The sequence below is a fragment of the Mesoplodon mirus genome (assembly GCF_964341445.2).
Source record: "Mesoplodon mirus genome assembly, chromosome: 17".
NCBI classification, from domain to species: Eukaryota; Metazoa; Chordata; class Mammalia; order Artiodactyla; family Ziphiidae; genus Mesoplodon; species Mesoplodon mirus.
In genome coordinates, this window is record NC_138993.1 from 16,820,062 (window position 1) to 16,831,059 (window position 10,998).

The window sequence follows — 10,998 nt, forward strand, 5'->3', positions numbered from 1 at the left end:
TAGACTGTTAGTATGGTGTGTTTCATTGAATAATTTTCAAATATTAAATCAATATTGCATTCCTGAATAAACCTCAACTGGCTATGATGTATTGTAATTTTTATATATTGTTGGATTCAATCTGCTAAATTTTTATTAGCATATTGGGGGCTTGTTTTTGAAGGACCTGGGTCTGTAGTTTTCTTGTATTGTCTTTTCCAGGTTTTGGTGTTAGGATAGTACTTGCCTATTAGTATGTATCCCTTCACTGTGTGTAGCAGACACTGTAGGTTGGCTGTCCCACTCTCCACATCCAACCTCTCTTTTATTTGACTCTTCTCTTGATGTTACAAAAACCAAATATTTTATTTTGCAGTCTTCTTTTCAACTAAGGGTGGCCATATGATCTGGCCAATTACATAAAAAGAACTCTGTTGATACCTGTGTTTTTTCTTTCTCCTTCTTCATGCCTGGAATCCTGACCAAATGCATGGATGGGCAGTTGCCATCTTGCAACCAAGAGGATGAAAGCCACATGCTGAGGACGGTACAAAAGGAAGCTAAAAGGAGCTGCATTCTTTCATAACCTGTCATCAGCTTCCCTCTCCCTCACCTGAGTTTCTGTTACACATGCTAAATCCTTATTCACTTAAGCCTCAACTAACTGGGTTTTCTCCTACAGCTGAATGCAGTAAAAAAATGACACACCATGCTTTCTTTTTCTTTTTCTTCACAGCACTTATCATTATTGGACTTTATGGGTGACATTTATTTGTTGATTTGTTTATAGTCAAACTTACACTAGAATGTAAGTCTCTTGAGGGAGGAATTTGTGCATTTTTTTACTTATTTCTGTGTCCCAGCATCTAGAACAGTGCCCGACCAGTTAAGATACCCACTATTAATATCTGCCAGGTGACTGCACTGCTTTGCAACCTGCTGTTTTCCATGTTAGCACCTGTAGTTCTACCTATTTTTTGTATCAGCATTCATTGTAATAGGGACATATGCTATCCTGGTGTTCCATGATGTTCCATGCTTTTATGTATCCTTTCCCCTACAGACAGGTATTCTAGTTATTTGCATCTTTTTTCTTTCTTTAAAAAAATTACACATGTTGTGACTACAATTGGATTCATATGTGATGATTTCTGTAGGACAAAATTATCCTCCAAAAAGTCTGACTCAGCACACTCCCACCAATTGCATATGAGACTAGCCATTACCCTACATTGTTTGCTAAGTATATATTAATCAACTTTTATTTCTGCTAACCTGAGGGGTTGAGAAGTAAGGAGTAACGCCATATCTGAATTTTTAAAAATATTTTAATTTTATTAGAATATAGTTCATTTACAATGTCGTGTTAGTTTCAGATATACAGCAAAGTGATTCAGTTATACATATACATATATTCATTCTTTTTTAGATTCTTTTCTAATATAGGTTATCACAGAATATTGAGTAGAGTTCCCTGTGCTATACAGTAGGTCCTTGTTGGTTATCTATCTCATATAGCAGTGTTGTGTATTCATCCCAATCTCCTCATTTATCCGTCCCCCGACATTTCCCTTTTGGTAACTGTAAATTTGTTTTCGATATATGTAAGTCTGTTTCTGTTTTGTAAATAAGTTCATTTGTATCTCTTTTTTTAAAAAGTTAGAGTCTGCATATGAGTGATATCCTATGATATTTGTCTTTCTCTAACTTATTTCTCTTAGTATGATAATCTCTAGGTTCATCCATGTTGCTGCAAATGGCATTATTTCATTATTTTTTATGGCTGAGTAATATTCCATTGTATGTAAGTAACACATCTTTTTTATCCTTTCCTCCACTGATGGACATTTAGATTGCTTCCATTTCTTGGCTGTTGTAAATAGTGCTGCAATGAACATTGGGGTGCATGTATCCTTTTGGATTATGGTTTTCTCCAGATATGTACCCAGGAGTGGGATTGTTGGATCATATGGTAGTTCTATTTTTAGTTTTTAAAGGAACCTCCATACTGTTCTCCATAGTGGTTGTACCACTGAATGTTGATTTCATCTGCATTTTCCTGATAATCAATGAGACTATCTTTTCATGTATTTATTGGACCATTGATTTTCTCTATATCCTTTGCCTATATTTCATTAAAATCCATCTTGTAAAAAAAGTTTATAGTTATTCTTTGTATATTCATATATTAACCCTTTGCCTGTTTTTTATGTTGCAAATATATTTTCTCAGACTGTACTTGTTTTTAAATGTTATTCATGATGTCTTTCACCAAATAAAGTTTTAATATTTTATGTAATAAAATCTATCCAGTTTTTCCTTTATGATGTATACATACCATATCATGTTTAGAAATGCCTTTCCCACTCAGTAATTATAAATATATACAACAGTATTTTCTAACTAAAGTATTTAGCACTTTATTATTTATGCTTGCATATGAAGTTGGAACAGATCTTTGTTTTCATCCAAATGGATAGCCAACTGTAATACCACTAATTTTTCCTTCACTGATATGACATAAATGAAATTATACTTATATATAGACTATATATAGAGATTATACTTCTAGTATATATATAATACCTGTTTTTACTCTATTATCTATTTGTCTCTTTCAGTACCATTACCCCACTTTTAAAATTAGTACAGCTTAGAGTACATTTTGATATGTGTTAGAGAAAGTCCCTCCTAACTGTTCTTATTTCAAAAATTTCTTGGCTATTTTGAGGCTTTCTCTTCTAGATCAACTTGAGGAGATCAGTTTGGGAATGAGCTTGCTTAATTTCATAAAGATTTTATTGAGGTTTTCTTGGAATTGCATTGGGTTTATAGATTAACTTAGAGAAAACTGATAGCTTTACAAATGTGGACTATTCAATTAGAAAAGAAGTATTTTTCTCCATTTATTTAGATCTTCTTTTATAGTTTGTAGTAATTTTGTTTTACATATAGTTTTTACCACAAGTCTTGAAAATTTTTATGTTTAGTATATTGCCAGCTATTTTGTAGCTTTGTTGTTTTTATGAATTGGACCATTTTCCCTCTGACATTTCTGTTTTGTTTTGTTTTGTTTTTTGCAGTATGCGGGCCTCTCACTGTTGTGGCCTCTCCCTCTGCGGAGCACAGGCTCCGGACGCGCAGGCCCAGCAGCCATGGCTCACGGGCCCAGCCGCTCCGAGGCACGTGGGATCCTCCCGGACCGGGGCACGAACCCATGTCCCCTGCATCGGCAGGCGGACTCGCAACCACTGCGCCACCAGGGAAGCCCCCCTCTGACATTTCTAATCGGCTATTGTGGTACATAGGAAAGCTAATCAGTTTTTGTATGTTGACTATATGTATCTGAAGTCAATTCTTCTTTGTTCATATAGTTTTTCAGTTTATTTTTTTGAATTCTCTAGGCAGATGTTTCTATCATCCATAAGAGCCCAATCTGTTAGCTTCCATACTGCGTTGCTTCCCCTATGAGTGTTAAATTTGGGAATTTAAAATATTATCATGGAAATTTAAGGGGGCTAAAAAAGGCTTAATTAGAAACATGAATATATATATGGGCAAAATATATATATTGCCCACCATATATATTTTAGATTTTACCCTGGTTTTGGAATAATAGTCATTAAACTTAAAAAAAAAATAAGGCATTGTTAAGAAGAATTGTGTATTAAAATAACATTCACTTAAAGTATTAGATTTTATTCTTAGCTAAAATGAATAGGGCATTAAGAATTCCTTTCATGTTTCTTTAACAAATTATCTACTCTTATTTAAGAATGATCCACCAAAGACTACAATTTAAGCTTCTGAGGAAGCTTAGATAGTTGAACAGAGGCATTTAAGATCCTATTGAATGTGGTTTTAATTTTCAAATGGGAAGTGCAGACCAAATAAAATTTACGTATGATTTTTTTGAACAAATACTTGGAAATTTGATCACTTCTATGGAACATCTGAGTTTTATGGTCAGATTAGCATCTATAAGATCCCACTTGCTAATTAACAGTGAGCAGAGAACCAGATGATGACAATTAAAAAATAGACAGTCTTTATACGGAAATATGTAATGTCATATTTTTATGTAAACATAAATTTTAAAGTATTTCATATCTTTTTCATCCAAGGGAAAAAAATGGGTCACTTCAATCATGCTGAGCAGATTTTTATTTTTTAAATGATTTTTACCTGATTTCAATTTTTCTGACCATTCTCAATAATATTTTGAAACAAAATGATTAAAATGACCAAACAAATAAAGCAAGCAGGTCTGTTGGCCTCTCTTGTTTTCCTAGCACAGAGAGCCAATGTGGGAAGGCACTAATCCACCCCTCCTGCCACTATTATTCAACATAGTTCTGGAAGTCCTAGCCATGGTAATCAGAGATGAAAAAGAAATAAAAAGAATACAAATTGGAAAAGAAGTAAAACTGTCACTGTTTGCAGATGGCATGATACTATACATAGAGAATCTTAAAGATGCCACCAGAAAACTAGAGTTAATCAATGAACTTGGTAAATTAGCAGGATACAAAATTAATGCACAGAAATCTCTTGCATTCCTATACACTAACAACAAAAGATCAGAAAGAGAAATTAAGGAAACAATCCCATTCACCATTGCAATAAAAAGAATAAAATATCTAGGAATACACCTACCTAAGGAGGTAGAAGACCTGTACTCAGAAAACTATAAGACACTGATGAAAGAAATCAAAGATGACACAAACAGATGGAGAGATATAACATGTTCGTGGGTTGGAAGAATCAACATTGTGAAAATGACTATACTACTCAAAGCAATCTACAGATTCAATGCAATCCCTATCAAATTACAAATGGCATTTTTTACAGAACTAGAATTTAAAAAATCTTAAAATTTGTATGGAGACACAAGAGATCCCGAATAGTCAAAGCAATCTTGAGTGAAAAAAATGGAGCTGGAGGAATCAGACTCCCTGACTTCAGACTATACTACAAAGCTACAGTAATCAAGACAGTATGGTACTGGCACAAAAACAGAAATATAGATCAATGGAACAGGATAGAAAGCCCAGAGATAAACCCATGCACCTATGATCAACGAATCTATGAGAAAGGAGGCAAGGAAATATAATGAAGAAAAGACAGTCCCTTCAATAAGTGGTGCTGGGCAAACTAGACAGCTACATGTAAAAGAATGAAATTAGAACACTCCCTAACACCATACATAAAAATAAACTCAAAATGGATTAAAGACCTAGATGTAAGACCAGACACTATAAAACTCTTAGAGGGGGGCTTCCCTGGTGGCGCAGTGGTTGGGAGTCCGCCTGCCGATGCAGGGGACACGGGTTCATGCCCCCGTCTGGGAGGATCCCACATGCCGCGGAGTGGCTGGGCCTGTGAGCCATGGCCGCTGGGCCTGCGTGTCCGGAGCCTGTGCTCCGCAACGGGAGAGGCCACAACAGTGAGAGGCCCACGTAACGCAAAAAAAAAAAAAAAAAAAAAAACTCTTAGAGGAAAACATAGGAAGAACACTCTTTGACATAAATCACTGCAAGGTCTCTTCTGACCCACTTCCTAGAGTAATGGAAATAAAAACAAAAATAAACAAATGGGACCTAATGAAATTTAAAAGCTTTTGCACAGCAAAGGAAACTATAAACAAAATGAAAAGACAACCCTCAGAATGTGAGAGAATATTTGCAAATGAATCAACGGACAAAGGATTAATCTCCAAAATATATAAACAGCTCATGCAGCTCAATATTAAAAAAAAGCGAACAACCCAATCAAAAAATGGGCAGAAGGGCTTCCCTGGTGGCGCAGTGGTTGAGAGTCCACCTGCGGATGCAGGGGACACGGGTTCGTGCCCCGGTCCAGGAAGATCCCACATGCTGCGGAGTGACTGGGCCCGTGAGCCATGGCCGCTGAGCCTGCATGTCCAGAGCCTGTGCTCCGCAATGGGAGAGGCCACAGCAGTGAGAGGCCTGTGTACTGCAAAAAAAAAAAAAAAAAAAAAGGGCAGAAGACCTAAGTAGACATTTCTCCAAAGAAGATATACAGATGGCCAAGAGGCACATGAAAAGCTGCTTAACATCACTAATTATTAGAGAAATGCAAATCAAAACTACAATGAGGTATCACCTCACACCAGTTAGAATGGGCATCATCAGAAAATCTACAGACAAAAAATGCTGTAGAGGGTATGGAGAAAAAGGAACCCTCTTGCACTGTTGGTTGGAATGTAAATTGATACAGTCACTATGGAGCACAGTATGGAGGTTCCTTAAAAAACTAAAAATAGAACTACCATATGACCCAGCAATCCCACTACTGGGCATATACCCTGAGAAAACCATAGTTCAAAAAGAGACATGTACCGCAGTGTTCATTACAGCACTATTTACAATAGCCAGGACATGGAAGCAACCTAAGTGCCCATCAACAGATGAATGGATATAGAAGGTATGGCACACATATACAATGGAATATTAGCCATAAAAAGAAACGAAATTGAGTTATTTTTAGTGAGGTGGATGGACATAGAGTCTATCATACAGAGCAAAGTAAGTCAGAAAGAGAAAAACAAATATAGTACACTAACACATATATGTGGAATCTAGAAAAATGGTACAGATGAACTGGTTTGCAAGGCAGAAATAGAGACACAGATGTAGAGAACAAACGTATGGACACCAAGGGGGGAAAGTGGGGGGTAGGTGGTGGTGGTGGGATGAATTGGGAGATTTGGATTGACATATGTACACATAATATGTATAAAATAGATAACTAATAAGAGCCTGCTGTATAAAAAAATAAATAAATAAAATAAAGTTAAAAAAAAAAACTGGTTTAGTCCTCCCTTGCTGCACCCAGGGTTTAAGAGTTGGAGACTGACTTGAATCTCCCAGTATGAAGTTTTCACTTCATGGAAACACAGGCATAGTGATCTTGTAGCAAAAGCTAAACACAAAACCATGTACCCCGAATCCCCCCTCTCACCCCCTTTTTTCACTATAATTACCATAGGAAAGGGATCACTGGAAAAATAGAAGGGAGAGAGGAGAAAATGAGAGGGTAGATAAAACCCCAATGTCTGTTCAACCGTAAAGCCTGACAGAAGAGACACTGGAGAACAAGAGTAGATAATTTCTTAGAGGAAAAAACAATGCATAAGGGTATGAGGATGAATGTAAGGAAAGGGATAGGGAAGATTAAATTTTAAAAAATATATCAATCCAAGTCAAGCATTTTTTTCCCGCATCATGTTAAAAGGGTACCTACCAGAGCTTGAAAATAAGGGTGATCATGAAGAGCGATGAGGGTGGTCACATTTTTTTCCCACTAAGATTAAAGAACCTGGAATTTAGTTGGATTTAAGCACTCCCCATATTTATCTCTTCTCCGTTTTTATTGCTATTTCTCCCCCAATTTCAATATTACAAGCCATATCTACACATATAATTGAGGGTTTAAGAGTTGGAGACTGAACTGAATCTCCCAGTATGAAGTTTTGACTTCATGGAAACACAGGCATGGTGATCTTGTAGCAAAAGCTAAACACAAAACCATGTGCCCACAATCCCTCCTCTCACCCCCTTTTTTCATTATAATTAACATAGGAAAGGGATCACTGTTCAGGAACCCAAGCAGGCTTTAAATTTTTCCCACCAAGGGAAAGGATATTCTTCAGGGGTTACATCTTGTAATCAGAAATAAAGGGGAAAACCCGGCAGGGCTGTCTTGTTGGAATCATGTGTAGGCAGCATGAAAATCCATGGCCGTTCTCTTACTCTTAAGCACGAAATCATCTACCAAAGGTAGAAGAAATAGGAAAAGTTATATTTACTCTTTTAAAATCCACTTCTGATTTTTTTTTGCCAACATCAAGAATTCTTCCTGGAAATAAACTTATTATTAAGGCAGAACCAAGTAAAATGATGTGTATGTCCAGAAAGAATTGCATTTTGGTCGAGGAGTTAAACTGCACATCAGATTATGTCAGCACAAGCAGATGGGGTTCAACATTTTTAACTTCTCTTTTCCCTCCCTTTACTAGACTTCCCTATTCTTCTACACTTAGTTTTACCAAGCTTCCCTTAGCTTCACCAGCTTAACAAGGTCTGGGCAGGCAGCACATACAAGATGTCCTGAAAACACATTGCCCTATGTAAACAATTGTTTTTGGCAATTCAGAGGTTTTGTGGCAGGACTGCATTTTTTTTTTCTTTCTGAAAATCAAATGTTTAGGCCAAAATTAGACTTGCATGTGCATTTTTATGACTTGGCATATTCAAACATTACAATTGTGTGTTTAAAAAGGGAATTTGATCTTTTTTTGCTCTTTTTTCTTTGGGCTTCCATTTTTTCCTAGTTCCATTGTTTTCTCTTTTACAGTACATTTTCATATCTCGGTACATCGCTTAAGCATCTGTTTCTCCTCAATCATAATTTTCATTCAAGAATAATAACTCTTTGGTCTCTTTGCACATGTTTTGTTTTGCCCCCACCTATGAACTTCACCAGAGTGTGTTGAAGGTTAATGGCTCCATTTCTGGAATTTTCTTGGATCCCTTTTGGAGAAAATTGCCAAAGTATATAAGGAGAGCTCAAATGTATCTGGGCTTTGCCAAGGCCTTTGAGAAAGGCTCCACATAGCTGTACCTTCTTCCAGATCCCTTCTGTTCTCACTGTGCCCGGCTTCTTCATGATTCCACATAGGGGTTCGTATCTTTTGCTCATGTGGGAAAAGAACCTTTGGATTAATAAAGCACCAGAATACTTGTTTGTCTAACAATGCTCTACCTTGTATATTAATGGGTAGAAAATTGCTTCTCACTTCACTGAGTTTTCCATCCTCTTCCCTTTTCCATCCCACACTGCCCAGAGTCATGAATGTCTCCGTTGGTCATTTTCTAATGCTCCCGTCAGTCTTTAGGAATCACGAGAGTTGCTCAAATATCTTTTCCCACAACTGCTAAGGTAGTAGAAAGATGAGGTAAATGACATAAGCCTTGCTGGAAAGGTTGGAGGGACCTTTTAGCAGTGTTGGTCTGAGGGGCACTGGATCATAGGGTCACTGCATTAGCTTATCTATCCTGTAACATATGTCAAGCAGTTTGCTTCAGTTGTGACTTTCTGCTGCAAGAGGCAGTAAACTCAACCTAAAGTAAATTCAAGCAAAACAGGTTTTAGTGGTTTGTATAACTGAAAAGCTCAGAGGTGGGGCTCTCCTCTTATGCAGCACAATGTGGGGCTCAGATGGTGTTATAAGACCACTGGTCTCTCTCTAGATCTCTTGGCTTTTCTCTCTTACGTGTTGGCTCATTCCTAGGCAGGCTCTCCCCTCAAACTCACAGGATGGCTGCAGAAGCTCCAGAACTTACATCTTCACAGTTTCACATCCACAAGGGGTCATTGCAGTCAGCCATCTGATATTAGGAGTGTTAGCCTCATGAAGCTAGACTTCCAGTGTTTCTGGAAAGAGGAGTACCCCTGGATATCTGACACTCCTGAGGATTAATCAACCCTGGAACCATCCTACCCTAAGACTTGTGATCTGAGACAATAACTTATTGATTAAACTATTTTATGTGAAGCTTTCCTGTTAAAGGGGAATTCATTTTTTTTTTGCCGTTTCATCTTTTGGCCTACACCTTCTTCTAGTTCCATTATTTTCTCTTATACGGTACATTCAGCTGAAAGCATCCTAAATGAGATTGTCATTGGCTGTCGTTGGGTCATGTGCCTATTCCTGACCATTCACAATGGGAACTTGTACTGATGTGTGACTGGCCTCAGCCTAGATGCTCCAGTCCACTTCTGTCATGGGACGGGTTCATCCTACCTGATGACATGGACTGAGTGTAGAGGAGGAGGAATAGCTACTGGGAAATTAGGGTATGGTTTACATAAAATAGTGAAATAGGGGCTTCCCTAGTGGCGCAGTGGTTGAGAGTCCAGCTGCCGATGCAGGGGACGCGGGTTCGTGCCCCGGTCCAGGAAGATCCCACATGCCGCGGAGCGGCTGGGCCCGTGAGCCATGACCGCTGAGCCTGTGCGTCCGGAGCCTGTGCTCTGCAACGGGAGAGGCCACAACAGTGAGAGGCCCGCATAGCACAAAAAAAAAAAAAAAAAAAAAAAAAAAAAAATAGTGAAATAGATCCTGTGAAGCAAAAATATTGGTGTCCAGTACTTCATCCTTTGAATGTGCCTTTTATTATCCAGTGGCCTCAAATTGTCAGTATAGTGAGTAGGGAGTGTATAATTTGTTACCTGGTCTGGTAGCCCAGTGTATATAACCTTGGAGCTGTTTTAGATCAAAGGCGGATCTGCTATACTACTGACTCATCTCAATAGCCTATGTATACTTTTCCTCAGTTAGGACCTCATATATCCATCTTTGGAACATCAGCCATTTCAGGTCATGGCAAAGGAAAAGGTGGCTCATGGCCAAGACAGACAAAGCCTTGAGTTGCTGGATAATCTAGTGCTCTCTAAAGGATACCAGAAAACCTAGGCAGCTATTGAAGCCTCATGTACCATCCCGTAGGCTCTATGGTTTTCTGGCCCCCTCTCTCTTACCTCCTGCAGTTCAGTTGGTCTCATGGCTCTCAGAGTCAGCCTGGTATGTAGAATAGTGGGGCCTCAGGTCAGCCTGTGTCTAGTGATTTCAATTCTGCAGTTGGCTGGAATTCCATCTGTCAAGAAGCTTTTGAGTCAGTCATTTGATAGTGGAAGAGTTGGCCTACTAGGATTTCCTGCGTATCTGGAAAGAGGAGCACCCCTGGAGATCTGACATGCTTTGTGAAATTAGGGGTTCGTTTTTGTTATTCACAGTTAGTCTCTGCTGAACCTAATGTATTTCAATGTTTGAGGATTAAAAAAACACATACACATAAAAAAGAATTTCTCTCTTTTTCATTATGAACTTAAGGAACTTCATCAAGAGAATCTAATCAATATTAAACTATTTACTTCCCTCCAAAGTAATTTCCTCTCTGTCAATGCACAGACATGAATTTTTACTTAGTTATA